Source organism: Tyto alba, unplaced genomic scaffold (genome assembly GCF_018691265.1).
Source record: "Tyto alba isolate M040663 unplaced genomic scaffold, T.alba_DEE_v4.0 Super-Scaffold_28, whole genome shotgun sequence".
NCBI classification, from domain to species: Eukaryota; Metazoa; Chordata; class Aves; order Strigiformes; family Tytonidae; genus Tyto; species Tyto alba.
Window position 1 is genome coordinate 2,528,263 of NW_024881302.1, and position 15,859 is coordinate 2,544,121.

Genomic DNA, 15,859 nt, shown 5'->3' on the forward strand with positions numbered 1-15,859 from the left:
CATTTATCCATCTTTTTATATTATTCCAGCTTGGCATAATGCTCCTAATACTGTCACATGTCAATGCAATCATTTGGGAAACACGGAAAAGATACGCCATAGGAAGCTCAGCACACTAACTTGTTGCTTGTTTTCTAAATTCCAAAATGGCTTGAAAAGTGTTTTTTTCCTTTTTAAGTTGGCAAATTTAAGAAGTTTCTTCCTAGTCCTGAGCTAGCAGAGCATTAGCTAAAAACGAATTCTGCATTTTTTTGGACATAAGGATTGGAGACTAATGGGTAGGAGGGGATAGGGATTTTTGAAAACATTTTTGAATTTTTCCCTTTTTATGATCTGCTCTAATAAGGATAAAACTAAAAAGTGTGTCCGTGGTGGGGTAGGGGACAGGCAAATGGCTTTTAAAGTTTATTTTCTTTTCCCAATGATAAAGGCAAATGCATGCTCACATGCTTACAACCCCAGGAAAAAAGGAAGCCCCCCAGAAATGCCAGCTCTGTTTGCACATCGGGGGTGGGTGAAGGCACTTTCAAAGCCCTGCATATCAGAAGAGAAAGGTATCCAGCAATACAAATTAAATATAAGCTAAGGGGAAGGAAACAGGTGGCTAAGTGAACTAGCAATTGCCCTTTCACCTCCGTGGCCTTGCTTTGAATCCAGCTCTAACCAGAATTATTAAATTCATACTGATGGGATGGTGGCTACAAAGACACCGGGGTTTGATGGTTTTGGCCGAGCTCGTGGCAGCCAGAACGCGCACACAAGCCCCTGCCAGTAATAAGAAAGCCTGGCCTGGGGAAGGGGAAAGTTGAGATCTTTGTCATATTAATTTACAGCTGACTGTGGCTCCAGGCCATTCTGCACACTCAGAAATCTCCTCGCGCTGCTGTCCGCATGAGAACTATAAAATGTTCACCCTGGATTGAATTAGCATCCAGAATGAAATATGTGCTCAATACCTTCTCCCCTACTAAGTTTGCTCCCTTTAGGGCACGGCTGAGGAGCGCAGGGGAGGATGGAGATGCAGCACCTGCTTGTACTTCGAAAATACCAACCTCCGGGGCTCCCAGGCTCTCACAATTAAGGTGCATTAAATTCACCAGCATTTTTCACAGGGGAAGGAAAATTACATTTAGGACCTTTTTTTTTATTTTTTTATTTTTTTTTTTTTTAATGCTGTTCAATAAAATGCCTGGTTTTAATCACCAGAACCACTCCGCCATCCTTGCTCAGCCCCCCCCCGCGCTTTCCATCCGCCAGCCCTGCTCTGCGCCCACGCGTTCACACTCACGTATAAACAGAATTTCCCAAACTCGGCCAATGTGCACCCTGGATACACCGCAGGTGTCACGAATAACTTTTGCCACTGTACTTCTGTTTTATTTGTCAGCTATAGATACCAGCTATATGGAATAAGACCCTATTTTGCCTCCAGCATCATCACTAGCTTTCACAGCTTACTACAGTGTTAAAGATGACCACACAGTCACTGAAGCAGATCTACAAGCAACCAGAGGAAAAAAAAAAAAAAAAAAAAAAAAAAAAAATATCCCTTCAATTCTTCATAAAACTCCCAGTGCAAAAATTCATCCTCCTGCCAGCAAGGCACCGAACCAGTCTGGTTTCTAAAACTCAGTAAGCCTGCTGAAAACTAGCTATTTATGACTAATAAATTGCCTTTCAAATGCAGTAGATTGTTGAATACATTCGCAAGGTTTGGCAACTGGCGGCCAGGGGACTTGGGGGTGGAAATCAAAATCGCCCTTTCACTCCCACTGAATCAATTCAAGTCTTGCTTGATTGACCAATCTCACATGCCCCCTCTCTTTCCCCATCACTGAAAGAGTACCCAACAAAAGGGATTTCAAGGGAAATTAAGCCACAGAGAGAAAGTTTACGAACAGCTTTTGACTTCTACATTTCATGAGTTTGATTAAATCGTGGCAGAAATCCCAAACCTAAGGGCCAGGGCACACGGTGGCACAGGGAACGCGGCACCGGACTGGAGGCAGAAGCCAAGAGGGATGCGAGGCGTGCAACTGCCGGCTGCGTCCTCCGGAGACCCCTCCCCGTTTGCTTTGAGGGTACTGAAATCGGAATTTGCACCATGGCCGGCTGGGGATCGCCTTCTCAAATCAGAGAGAGGACGAACGTAGTGAAGGGAACGGGTCCTTGCTTTCCTACTGCATTTTTTTTTTTTTTCTCCCGTGAGAGGAGCACACCCGGACACCGCTCCTTTTTACTGTATCATCCCCAGCTCCTGCCACCAGGATTAAGCTAAACACTGAGTTGTGAAGAACTGCCTGGTCCCTGCCACCAGCGGCAGAGGGTCTGTAAGGGGAACCCCCCACCCCACACACACTCTCCCCACCCAAACCCTCTGGATCTACGGGAGGCTGGGAGCGCAGGAACCATGCGGGTCCGTGCCAGGAGAGGTGGAGAGGAGCCCTTCCACCGGCCCCACACCACCGCGGTCACCGAGAACCACAGAAACCCATCCCTGATCTCCCCCCCCCCCCCCGCCTGCCCACCACGCCACCCGAGGCTCTCGTCCCACCTGGGTGCAGCTCAGCCACCCCAGGAGCATCCTCCGAGGAAGGTCCAACCTCCAGCTCCCCCCGATCCCCCACTAAGCTCTCAGCCCATCTCTGCCCCACGCAGACGGGGCACTGGCCACAGGCTTTCCCCTCCAGCTGCGCTTCAGACCTCGCCTTCTCTCCTCCCTGGGTTCACTCCCCTTTCAACTGCCTTTCTAATTTAGCTAATTCCCTTCTAATTAAACCTGCCGACGCCCAAACAAAATCCACAGCCTTGCCCCTCGCTCCCTTCTCCCCCCGCCAGCCCCACTTTGGTCCCTTGACCCTCTTCCCCCCCAAAAAAAGATCAAACCCAGGCAACAAGCAGCAGCTCGAGCTGCGCCATCGCACACAACTCCGTGAGGGTTTTACGCTTCGCCTAAGGAACAAAAACCTCCCCAAAGAAGAGAAACCATTTCCTTATTGACTTGACGCCAGCAAAGATGCCTCGGGGACCGCGGGGCGACCCGTCACCCGGCGCAGCATCTCGCTCTGCGCGACCCCGCAGCTCCCGCTCCGCCGCCGCTCGAAGGGAGGGAAGCGGCTGAACTCCGCCACGCCAAAATCCTCCCTGTTCATCTTACGCAGATCGCTCTGCCCAACTGTACCCCTTTCAGGCTGCTGTACTTTGGTGATTCAAAATGAAAAAAAAAAAAAAAAAGCCTAAATAATTAAAATGTCATTCAAGCTCTAAGCCGATATGAGTCACTGTTACAAAAAATATCTTAAAAATTCTTTCAGGAGTGGGGGATAATTATATTCCTCCCTATCTATTGATTTTTCTCTACAATGCAGATGTCAGATTTTCCACGGGTTTTTTTCTTTTTCTTCTTTTTTTTTCTTTTTTTTTTTTTTTTTTTTTTTCCCCTGGAGTGAGTGTCAAGGAGGAACAAAGCACTCTTTGAGACTTTTTCAGCCCAAAATTAATTCTGAAAAAAATGGTACAGACAGGCCAATAGCACGGGAAGCTGAGAAAAAGCCTGGTGACTCAAGCTATGACTGCAAAACCCCTATTGATACCGGCTCTGGACGAGAGGGGTGGGGTATGGGGCACCAGTGTTATAAATTTAGAGTCGATTTAAAGACCTTCTTTCGATGTCTTCACAATATAAAAGATGGGCGAAAAAGAAAAAAATCTCAATGAAGGGCAATCCTAAATTCTAGATTTTAATTTTTCTCATCATATAAATGAAACACTCCCAGAGCAAATCCCAACTGGTGCCTCGCCACTTCACACACACAGCCACCCGCCAGCCCCTGCTACCCACAGAAAAAGCGGTTCCAACAACTTTTGAAAGTCAAACATATACCAGTGTACGCTGAAGACAAACCAGCTGTACTTTAGACCTCAAGTTCAGGGAAGAGGAAGGAGCTTTACAAAGTTAAATTAAAAAAAAAAAAAAGTAATAATTTTTTAAGGATGGTAAGACAGGGGGTAAGGGGACAGAGCCAAGTCTGCTGCTCCTCGATCCCACCAGAGCACTCCGAGCCGAGGGACCGGACACGATGCCTCTGGACCACAACAGAAATACTCCAGAACTTTGAGTTTTCCTGCTGTTACGCATCAGGTTGCCCAGCCTGCTCACTGCCCGCCTGCTTCAACTTTCTTCTGCGTTTGAAAGGATAAATCTCGAATAATTTCTGGATTTTATTTCAGCATCAATAATAAATATCATGCCCAAATGTTGTATTCGCCAGGGGTAAGATGCTTGACGGGTGTGACACTACAGCAGCAACCCGCATCAGTGGCACAATCCTTCTGCTGGACGTTGAATTGAACTCCATGATATTAAGACATTTTTTTTCTTATATACCTCATAACAGACACAATATTTAATTCCCAAGACCAGCAAGGGCTCTAGCTTTTTGAAAATTCAATACATTTTCTATGGTCCTTTGATGCCTCGAGGTTCATGTTATGGCTAGCGGAATTGTTTCCATACTTTTCAATATTTGCATAATTTACGAGCCCAAATCTCCGAGTGCAGAGTGCTCTGGCGCAGAGCTTGCCAGGAACGGTGCTGGTGGCAGAGCCTGGATTTAGGCCAGACCTACCCAGACCCTCCACGTCTCCCCCTCGCAGGCTCTGCGGCGCGGGAAGGACGGTCTGGATCGCGTGCGCTGCACGGGGGTGTTTTATTCCTTTCTTTAAAAAAAAAATGCCACACAGGGAAGACGTGACACAAGTATGAGGCTTCTTGGAAACGTTTTTCCTACAACTCTGACAGTAGCAAAAGAAAGGCTTTTTAAAGAGCTGCGCCCGATGTTCATACAAACCTCTCATTAAACGAACAGCTGGTAATTCAAATCTCTCCTGCTTCTTCCATGAAAAGAGAGAGAAATAACAGGCCAGAACACCTCTTGTTTAGCCCGAGAATGACAAGCTTATGCTCTTCAGTCTGCTGTTTAAATAGCTTTATTCTGTACCTTGCGCCTTGATTCAAAGCCCCCAGCCAGCCCTGCGCAGGTCCAAGCCCGCGCCAAGGTGATGGCACTTCCCCACCGCCCGGAGAACCTTAGTTCTGGGCCAAGGTTAGAAGATTATAGGACCAGGCTCCGGATTCTCAGGAACAACCCACCTTCAGGTGAACAAACCCTGCCCGTGCCGGGCTCCAGGACCGCGAGCCCGGAGGACGGGGTCCCACCCGCAGAAGGGGTGAACATGATGATTCCATCGCCACGGGGCCACGAAACGCAAAGCGCCTCAACTCGTCGGGCTGGGAAACGCTTTCCTGAAGGAGAAGTCACCAGTGTTGCTGTCTGGTTTCGGTTTCTTTGCTGCTGGTTTTGGCCCCAGCTACACCAGAAAGACCCTTGGAGAAGCCACCACGGCTGCACCAGCATCTGATTGACTTTGAAGACAGCGCTGCGAGGAGTGGGTGAAAGGGATTTTGCAAAGTACTTGGCATTAGCGGCTCCCTGCCTTTTACAGCCACCGAAGGAACAACAAGTCTTCCTGCCAAGGGCTATTACTAGACAAATGGAGAGAGATCAGAGGCACAAAGGAGGTTGCTAAGGAGTCAAGTGTGGGATCCCTGCAGAGAGGAGGAGGGCTGCAGCTGGGACGGCAAAGGTCAGAACATTGCAGACATCATTTTCCAAAAATTCCCATGAAGCCCCGGCGCGGGAGTCGGGAGCCTGGCCCCACCGTGCTCGCCTATGAATAATGAGAAAGCCATAAAAGAAAGCTCCCTTTCTTCCCTCCTACCCACGCTAATGTAATAAAACAAATTAGAATAATTATTCTCAATTTCAGAGCCATAATGCCCAGGATCAGGGCACGCTTGTCACTGAAATGACAACTACATCCGTTTGGTTCTTCTTCTTTTTTTCATATTTACAGAGATCGCCTAAATTCCAGCTTTTATTTCATTACATCTAATGCAATTTTACTACAGGCATGCAGATTCTGTTTGCTTCAAAGTCTTCATTATTTTTGCCAGAAAGTTCATCTCCCTTATTAGCTAATCACATCCCCACCCTTCCCAGTAACCTTTAAAATGCCACCCACGTTATGACACTTTTAACAGAATCTGAGTAAAAACAAAACAAGAAAAATGAAGAGTTTAACATGAACCACTAGTTTCTAAAATAATTTGCTGCAGTTGGTCAAAAGAAACATTTTTTCCAATAGTAAAGAAAATTTTAAATAATTTTAGAAGACATTAAATATCTAATGATATACAAATAATCTGGAAATAATTGATCCTTTCTCTGTGAAAACACATCTCTGTGTGAAAGATGGACAACATTTACTAGGAAACACTGATGAGAGTTTAGTGGAAGAATTTATTGTTATTATAAATCTTTTTGCACTATTTCTTTCCTGAGACTACCACTTTAAATGATCTTTTTTTCTCCTGTAAAAGGGGAAACATATCTTTTGTGTAGACTTGAAACGCCAGAGGATTTAAATTATTTTCTAAGTCTCTGCCTGCCAAAAAATGCTCCGGGACTCCTCTGTTCTGCAGCAGCTTCTTCTGAGGATGTTCTTGAACAGCTCTGAGAGGCAGAGCTTGGATTTGGGGGGGTTCAGTCTGCAGTTACATTCGGACAGGGAAATCCGGAAAGTGGAGAAAAAAGAACAAAAAAACCCAGAACAAACAAACAAACAAACAAACAAACAAACAAAAAAAAACATGAAGAGAAATTTTGTGTACAGAAAGTAAAGCAATGGGAGGGACCTCCAAGTCATGAATCACAACTTGAAAAGATGCACTTGGGTTTCCCTAAATTCCCCCTGTGCCCCTCAGGACCTTCCGCATGACATACCTTGTGTAAGGAGGGGAACGACTCCTGGGAAAGGCTCTCCCGTATGTGAAAATAAGGGGGAGAAAAAACACCCCCCCTTCCCCATGGGATCCCATCCCCAGCTCCCGCTGTGCTGCCGGCCTGGCGAGCGGCCCCTGCAACGGCTTGAGGGGCATCAAACGAGGAAGATGTCAATAACATTATTATGTAAAAATACTTACATATCATAAATATTGCTATTGTATTATTGCGTCACACACATATTAAAGTATGCAAACTTGGGGCTTGGGCTTAAGCTGCCCAAAGCTCACGGCCCCGGCCGGGGAGCGGAGCCTGCAGGGCACGGACCCATCTGCACACAGACCCCGCCGAGTCCTCCCAACCCCAACACCTGCACCAGCCAGTGATAGATTGGCAGCTTTAAATCTGAATTTCCTTGCTTTGGGCACTTTTAAATTAAAGTGGTAATGTGCTTTAAATCCTGTTTCCCTGCTTTTTCACTACAGTCTTCAATCCTTTCCTCCAGAAACTAATCAAGATGTCTCAGACTCACTTATACTCTCTGCTCCAGCCACCTTCCCTGGTAACTTATTCCATATGTCTGTGATCCTTTGCAAGACGCAGCTCCACCTTAATTCCCTATTTACTTCCAGCTTCCCAACATGTTGTTACACCCCCAGCTCTTTAATCCCCCCCCCCACCTCCTCGTTGCATCTCCAGTAGTGATAATTATTTGTACAGAACATCACCTCATCAAGCTGGCAAATGTTACCTACCTAGTCCTTTGACTAACGTACACAACTCAGCAGTGCTGCCTGCTCAATGCTAACGGGGCATTGCAAATCCATCCTGATGCAAAGTAAAATGCTCATTGGAAACCCCTGAGGAACAACCACCTCTCCATTCAGAGCCCAAACAAGCCCTGTTGCGTGTGTACGGGCTCCCCCGTATATACGTGTCTATAAAGCATCGCTGATCGCAGAGCACCAGCATCTCCACCTGGTTGTGGCACTGGGGGAAGGACCCAGAGAAGAGGTTGCAGGAGATGTTGGCGTAGAGAAGATGTGCAGGTGAATTCCAAAGGGCACGGTCCTGCCCAGGGCACTGACGGGTCCTGTGCATCCCAGAGGGGCCACGACCCAAAAACCGGGGAACACCCCGGAAGCGCAACGTCAGTTCTCCGTTTCCTTCAGGACACACTAAAAGCATTTTCCCTCTCTTGTTGGCCAGGTCTGAAAATGCTTCATGCCAGTGACACCGGCTGCACTCCCTGAGCAAGAGAACCCGAAGAGACCTGCACCAAAGCGGCCAAATCCCAGCACCAGCCCGCAACCGTTCAAGAGCGGCGAGCAGCCAGGCTGACCTGGGTCGGCTGCTCCTGGGCTGGAGCTCTGCTGCCGTGACACAGGGATGCAGCAGGCCTGCAAGAACAAGACAGGGGGAATTTCAAGGCCTTCTCCATCCCCAATATTCCCAGTGACACCTCCCTTGCTCGGAGCGTGCGCTGGGATGGGGTCCGTGTTATCGGCACAGCAACCGCCAGCCCTTGGCTGGGTGTAATAAAGAGAACTGCCACGTTTGTGTCCCGCAAAGAGAAAGGTGGGGAGGGGAGAGGCACAGTGGACAGCTTTAAATAGAGGTGATGAAAAGCCACACAAACTGAAGCACACAGTCACTGTTGGGCGCTTCCAGAGGGACCAGTAACGCCCAACGGCATCGCGGCCGCGTGCAAGCAGCAAACACTCACATTTGCTCTGGTGCAAGAAAACTCAGTCTCAGCTCTTGATTCTCGTTGGCCTCAAGTCCAGCCTGACCTAAAGGCATTTCGTGTGCCTCATGTTTTACAGGAGGAACGCCAGCCGTAAATGGATAATGACATTTCCATGCTGCTTTTACCACCAGCCCTCCAAGTGCCAGCTGCACGGTTGCAGCCGCGCAGAGCTGCAGTAAAACAGCGGCAGCTCGCGCTTCCAGGCAGGGTTCCCTCGCCCGACTCTCCCCACGAACTTCACCTGAAGCAGCAATCCAGGCCCTGCATGGCGGACACACACTCGTTAAAAACCTACACGCATACTTCAAATATCTCCAAACCCGAAATAACACAGCGCGGGAGAGCCGGCACACGTGCAAACGCTATCACGCACCCCCATAAAAACCACTCGTGTCTCCTCCACTCAAAGCTGCCCACTACTTAACTCTCTCCCCAGTTCAGCCAAAGGCGTAACGATGCGAGGACAGATCTTGGCACCGAGCTGGGCAGGCCTGAACCCGGCTGTGCTGGATTTTGGCAGCACCAGGCTCCCCAAACCCGCCCAAGCGGGAAGGGGCCCCAGCACCTCGCTGGCACTGGCACGGCATCCTTTGCTGGATGGGGCTCCCACATCCCTGCTCCTGCTCTGCCCACGCTCATCAGCTTTTCCCCCAGCCCCCGGCTCAGTTTGGGACCTGTTTGCCCAGCCCAGTCCTCAAGTCATATTTTCTGTCCCCAGCAGCAGGGCAGTTTTTATAGGGGACTCACTGCTTGCTTTGCTTTTCGACCTGGCAAGTCCTTGACCTGTCCCATCATTACCACCGTACTTCATCAGCTCCAGTTGGAAGAAGCAATACTGAGCCAACAGTTAGACCTGAGCTCATTAAGCTCCCTGTTTATATCCATTTTATTGACGAAAGATGTGCTGATAGAATAGCCCCACGTTGAACCGCCTCTTGTCCTAAAACCCCTCTGGTGTTAAGACTGGAAGAGCTGTGTGTAACAAGCAGAGGCAACCCTGAGGAGTAACTGGTGAGGAAATTGTAAAAGCCACATCTACAGTCAAAAGCATCAGCCTTTGCAAGATAAGGTGCAGCTGAGCTCCGCCGCAGCACAGCGTGGATCACACCGGGCGGGGGTGAAGCTCACACAACGCGGGAAAACCCCACGGCAGAGAAATCAGGAGATGCCCCCGACAGCCAGCACTGCCACCCCTTACCCACCGAGGCTGGCTGGAGGGGGCTCGGGGATGAACCCTGTCTAGGGTTCTCCCCAAAATCTAGTTAAATCACATTCCCGTATCCCTTTACATGTGTTTTTTCAGTTACTAAGTTTTATCAGTGTTACTATAGTTACACACACAGGTGTTGACGAGAAGCAAATTCTCACATTTCTGAGCAAGTATGCACGCAATGTTTCTTAGACGCTCCACTAATGAAGAAACAGAAACTATATTTTATGGTTTACATATGCAATCAGTAATGACTTTCAGGATCCGAAGAGCTACTACGAAGTTTCAGCAACACGGTGTTCGCAATTCATCAGTTCACAGCTACTCCCCAAGCTGCCCCCAACACAAGCAGGGCAGGTATTTGGATTCCCCCAGCACATGGTTTTTGTCTGTAGCTGGTAATTACACAAAATATAGGAACTTGACATAGTTGTCATTTACTTTCAAGTCTTTTGCGAAATAAGAATGGGACTAACATTTGCTGAATGGGGTATTAACCACAAATTGCATTTTCTGATAAAGGAGGGCTCAGGAGCAATGCTGCTGCCTATCACAAAAAAAAAAAAAAAAAGAAAGAAAAAGAAAAAAAAAAAAGGCAAACCAGAAACTTGCCCATCTCAGAGGTAAGCCCACAGCCTCACCCTGTGCAGCATATGATCGTAGCTCTGGTAATTTAACTAAAAGTTCCCCCCTAACAGCCCAGCCAGAGCACGAAGCCCAGACAGCACAAACGTGACCCGGCTTTGAAAAGCCACAAGATGCAGGGGAGATGCCGCTGCACCAAAGTGGGGAAGCACACTCCTCCGACGAGTCCCATTACCAGGGATCCGGCAATTATAAAAACCTGCAGTTTGACTAAATGGCTGCCAAGAGCCACGAGCCTCTCGGGACCCGCAGCCTGCAGCGAGGGGGCTCAGAGACGAGGCTGACCCAGACTGGGGAGCGGGGCCAGCAGCGCGCAGACAGCCCCACCGTCCTCAAACCCAGCAAACCGAGTCCAACAGCAGCTCTACAGGGAACAGACCAGCTGGAAAACAAACTCCGTCTGTTGAAAAACATATATATGCACGCGCTTGAGAGAGGGTTGAGGCTTCGAGAGTGCAGCATCGTGCCTTCGATGCCTCCCAAGGCGGTTGCAGATGTCAAAACACCTAATTACCACCAGGCAACACTGCCGAGCAAAGCACCGTACTGACAGCACGGGCTGCTCCGTTCGGCACGTCACCGCGGGCTGGTTAACGCCGACGGGCTGAGCACGCACCCCTGCTCCCTCGCCTCTTGATTCCCGTGGAAACACAAACCAACGCCTTGCATCTTCCAAGCTTCAAGAAATCAGAATGACAGAGAGTCTCAAGCGAAACGATGAAGACATCAAGTCGCCGAGCGCTTCTGAGGTGTATCAGCCCCGTAAATGTCTGTTTGCATCACTTATTTCCTAACAAGCTACTCACTCACACAAAGGGACCGCTATTCTGTTGCCTCTGCATGTTCCTAAGAAGCATCCGTCTTTACATCCCGCACTAATGGATTATTAGGAACATCAAACATATAGATTGAATCACATAATTGTGCCTTTTAAAAAGTCAGCAATATTTGAGATCAGCCCAGCACTTGCTGCCAATCAAACCCCAGAAGCAGAGCCTGCCTGTGCTCCTTGCCTCCTCCAAGTATGCAGCTGGGATTATCTTACTTCTCAGACGCTCTATCTCCCCCCTAAGCAAGCCTAGCCAGCCCCCAGGGAAGGCATGCACAATAAAGCAAGATCTGGACGTGATTTTTTGGGGGGGAGGATTAGCCAGGGAACAGCAAGGCTCCCTTACACCAGTCTGGAACCGGACGACGGTGCTCACATGGTTCAGCAGCAAACGCCCGGTTAAGACTGAGAGGAGGACACGGGCCCACGCTGGGGATGCTGCCGAGTGTCAGGAGCAACATCCACCTCCTAAGCAGCAGGGAGATTAACGGGGAGACACAAAAGAAAAGGCAGCAGTAAAGCCGGGGAGCAGGCACAGTGCACCCGTGAGCTTCACGTGCTGCTCAGCCACCTTCCACCAGCTCTGTGGAATTCTGTGGTCTACGTGGAAGAAACTATAAAGACCTATCGCTGCTCGTGGGAGCTCCCTAACTGGGAGGCTGCAAACAAGAGTCTGAGGTGATAGGATACGGGAAGCTTTTGAGATGATGGTTAATGTGCTCTGCGGAGACCAATAGCAACAATCACTCCAATTCGGGTTAGGAAATAACGTCCTTTAGGTCCAGCCTCCCCTTCCATACAGTCAGGTTTGGGTTTGTATCCAGCAGCTTGGCTCGATCTTCTGTTCCTTCACAGGCCGATACAAGAGGGGCTGCAATGGGCATTGGCACATCAGCGTTCATTTTGGTAGAAATTCCTAGTGCTTCAACACAAAGTCTCTGGTTGCTAGAGCTCTGCATGGAAAAAGTTCTCAAATGTGGTACGCTGAATGGAGAGAAAAAAAAAAAAAAAAATGGGGGCTGACAAGTGAAATCAACCCCCATGTACTGTTCATGATACAGGAACCAACGGCAGAAAACTGGAGAGCAATGGGATAAGAACCTGCAGTCTTCACTGGGAGCCATCACCCAGCACAAGGGAGCCAAGCTCGCCCATCTGAGGTGCGTTTCAAACCCACCCGTGGCACCGCTCATTTAACATCCAGCACAAGGTGAGAAAAAACCAAGCTGACCTGAGGGAATGGCATCTGCTTGGAGGACGGCATTTTCCAAGGAAAACCTCACCCCAACCAGCTAGAAGAGTCCCTGGAGAACCATGCGGGAAAAATCCAACTTTCTTTCTGCGTAAGATACGATCGCTGCCAATCCCACCCCTGGGAGAAACATCCTTCAGTCCACATTTGTGCACGGGCTTCAGCTCCTGTCCAGCCCAGGGAAGAAATCCAAGACGGCCCGTGAGCAGGTGAGCCTGCGCCCCGGGAGGACACTTGGGTTTCAGGCATTAAACTCGTTTCCCAGTGCCTGCAAGCGTCATCACCCCGGCCAAGATGGAAACGTACATGTGTTTAGGCCCCAAAACATTAAAGATACCATCAATCACCGATTTCCACTTGCTTGTATAGATCCCCATTTAATGACCTTTCCATGTTTTCCTCTCCCATGCCTGTTACTTATATATCAGTAACCCAGACAGACAAGGGACGCGAGGGGCGGCATCTCTTCTGCAGAGGGCTCTCCCTGAAATAACAGGAGAATTATTACTCTCCAGATGAAACCAAGGAGCAGCACAGAGATAACAGTAACAAAGATGTTTGGTGAGCACGCTTTTCCTTTATATCCAACCTGTCCCATAATTCAGAAAATATATTACAAATTAGCAGGGGAAAACCCAAAGCTCAGTCAGACTCCCATTTTAAAAGGAAAACGGGATGAAAACTTGGTGATTATGTAGCTTGTTAAAAAAATTAGCTGTGCTTCCCTACACTTGGCGTCATGGACTGTCGACTCTTTCTATAATCAGCATCACGACTGAGAAGAAGCATTTCAGAAGCTGAGAAGCCTCAAGACCACAGGAGTCAGCCCCCATCCATCAGGGACAAAGGGGCTAAGCTGACATTTGGTGAAAATGTCACTGGGCATAAATGGCCCAAAGAATATATTCACAATGAGGTTCCTGAAAAAAACCCAACCAAATAAACAAACAAAAAAAGCCAAACCACCCCAAAAAAGCCCAAAGCCCACATCCGTGCCGCCCCGTCAATGCAAAATCTTGCATTGAAGGCAACTTGCACCCTGGGCTTCCCCAGGTCAGAGGATTAACAGGTCATCTCACAGGATCTCATCCGGCAAGACAGGGAACACTCTCAGCTCCTCTTGAATCCCTGCACAGGGGTCCTGCAGGGACGGGGACCCCTTGGGACACCCACACTAGTCCCCAGGACTGCTGTTAAAGGCCAGCCTGTGCTGTATTACTGCACTCACAAATCTTTAACAACTTAGACCTCTGCTGCCCTCAAAAATATAATGAAGAAACCAGGCAGGCCAGCTACTAAAGTGTTTATCATTCTGTGCTTAAAGCAGAGGACAGGAAATTTAATTTGTACTAAAACACGGATGCATATTACTGGCAGGTTAGCAGCCTTCAACTGTGTTCCCTAAACAGTTGCTTAAAATACTTGAAAAACTATTGTAAAAACCATGCCTCGATGGTGGCTGGCAGGTTATAAGTGCTGCTTTAAACTTGTAGAAAACCTTCCTCAGGTGGAGAGCAGCTGTCCTTGGAGTGTGACCTCCCCATGGCTTGGGGCCACGTGGCTCCAGCCAGCTCGAGGGTAGGTGTAACTGGGACCTTCTCCAACCAACTCTGAAAGACCTCGGTTTTAACCAAGTCAATGTGATGTCCAAATGTGAAATGGGAAAGCATCAACGGCTACTTTCTCACAAAAATTTAATACCAAAACCACCCTTAACTTCGCGTCCAGAAAAGTTTCAACAGAATCGTTCTCACTAGACCAACAACATACCCTTCGCAGCTGTAGGATGAACTGCATGGAGACCCACATCTCATCATCTGTGATGTTCACCTGGACTGCAAATTATCATCCCCAAGGAGCTCCTCTGCAGAGAGCCTGCAGCAAGTCAACAGGCCACGTCGTGCAGAAGGGACCCTGAGCCCCACGGACCCAGCCCCTCCGTGCAGCCAGCCCCGAAGCACCCCGGCTGCTTCGCCCGGCTGTGCACTCTGAGGCAGATCTACAAACCGTCTGCTGGTTTAAGGCAGGCCATTTTTAAGGATTCTCTTCCATTATTCTCTCCCAAAAGCATCCACTGTACCACACCTGGCTACCACACTTCCAACATCATTTTCCCACAGACAACACCAAGCTCCGCAGGTGCACCCATTTCGATTCCCTTCCTATCAGTGGTTTTGTTAAGAACCATTCCAGCTTTTTTTTTTTCTAATAGCAATTTCCCAGATGTCCCAGGAAAAGACTCCATGAAACAGATCACGAGATCCTAACTAATTTTGCATTTAGCTACCTAACCACAACAGCTTGTTCGCCATGAGTCTCCTGACATTGTCTGTTCAGCCCAGCAGCGAGATCTTCCCATTAGCTCCATCTCCCGCTCTCATCCTGGAGAGAGGCAAAGAAAACCCCCTCTCTACAAGAGTCAGGCTTCCTAAAAGATTGGATTTCTATCATTTAAAGTAAAGTTGCAATTACAGATGCGTTTCAGTAGCCTCCATCCCGGGGTATGGCAGGAGCAGTACAGCAGGATGTTAGCACGGTAACATTCATCCAAACTCCAACCAAAAGCCTTATGGCATTTAAAAAGCATTACAAAATAATGCTATTATCTACTGTGATAACACGTTTTCCGCTAAAAAAGTTGCCTTGAAAACAGGTAACACAAAGGTTAACACAAAAAAAGTTTGCCTTTATTTTATTTTTTTCAGGGCAGGAGGATAATTAAGACCTTACTGAGCTCAACTACATATTCCAGCACTTTAAGAGCTAGGGTGAGATAAAAATTTTAGAGCAAGTGGACACAAGAATGTCCCACCTGCCTGCAATCTCTTTCTGCCGTGATGATCCTTAGCTTAAAGTTTTGTGGTATTTTGAAATGTCCAAAATGCAAATCAAGATGATGGGGTTAATGCCTCTGCCACACCTTTATTTTAACAAAGATGTGTCAGTTCCTGATGGATTCTTTTACAAGCTACTCGGGAACTTCCACTGGCACTGGGACAGTAATGCAGCAATTGTTCTCTCTGAAAACACGGAGCGGAGAATGACATTTCAGCAAAGCGCACACCAATAAAAAATAACTCAGGGTAAAGCTCCTGGTTCCTGGGAATTACCCACTGGATTCCCAGCCATCTTACCAAAAAAGCCACACTGCCCAAGTCTCAAACCCCAGTTTTATTCCTTTTCAAGTGCCAATCACAAGAGCAGCACCGACGTATCAACACAGATATTATTACTCCAATGTTTGTCTTCCTTAAAATAAACACTAATAATAAGTTGAAAGATTCTGTAAACCAGAGCCTGAAGCATTTCGGGCTACACGCTCCCTCCT

At 48.2% G+C, this 15,859-nt stretch overlaps 1 protein-coding gene across 3 annotated transcripts in view; it reads right to left on the reverse strand.

The window, feature by feature from the left end:
• The window catches only part of LMF1 (lipase maturation factor 1), a 206,544-nt gene that overhangs the window by 130,299 nt on the left and 60,386 nt on the right, over window positions 1-15,859 (reverse strand). The window lies entirely within an intron of this gene.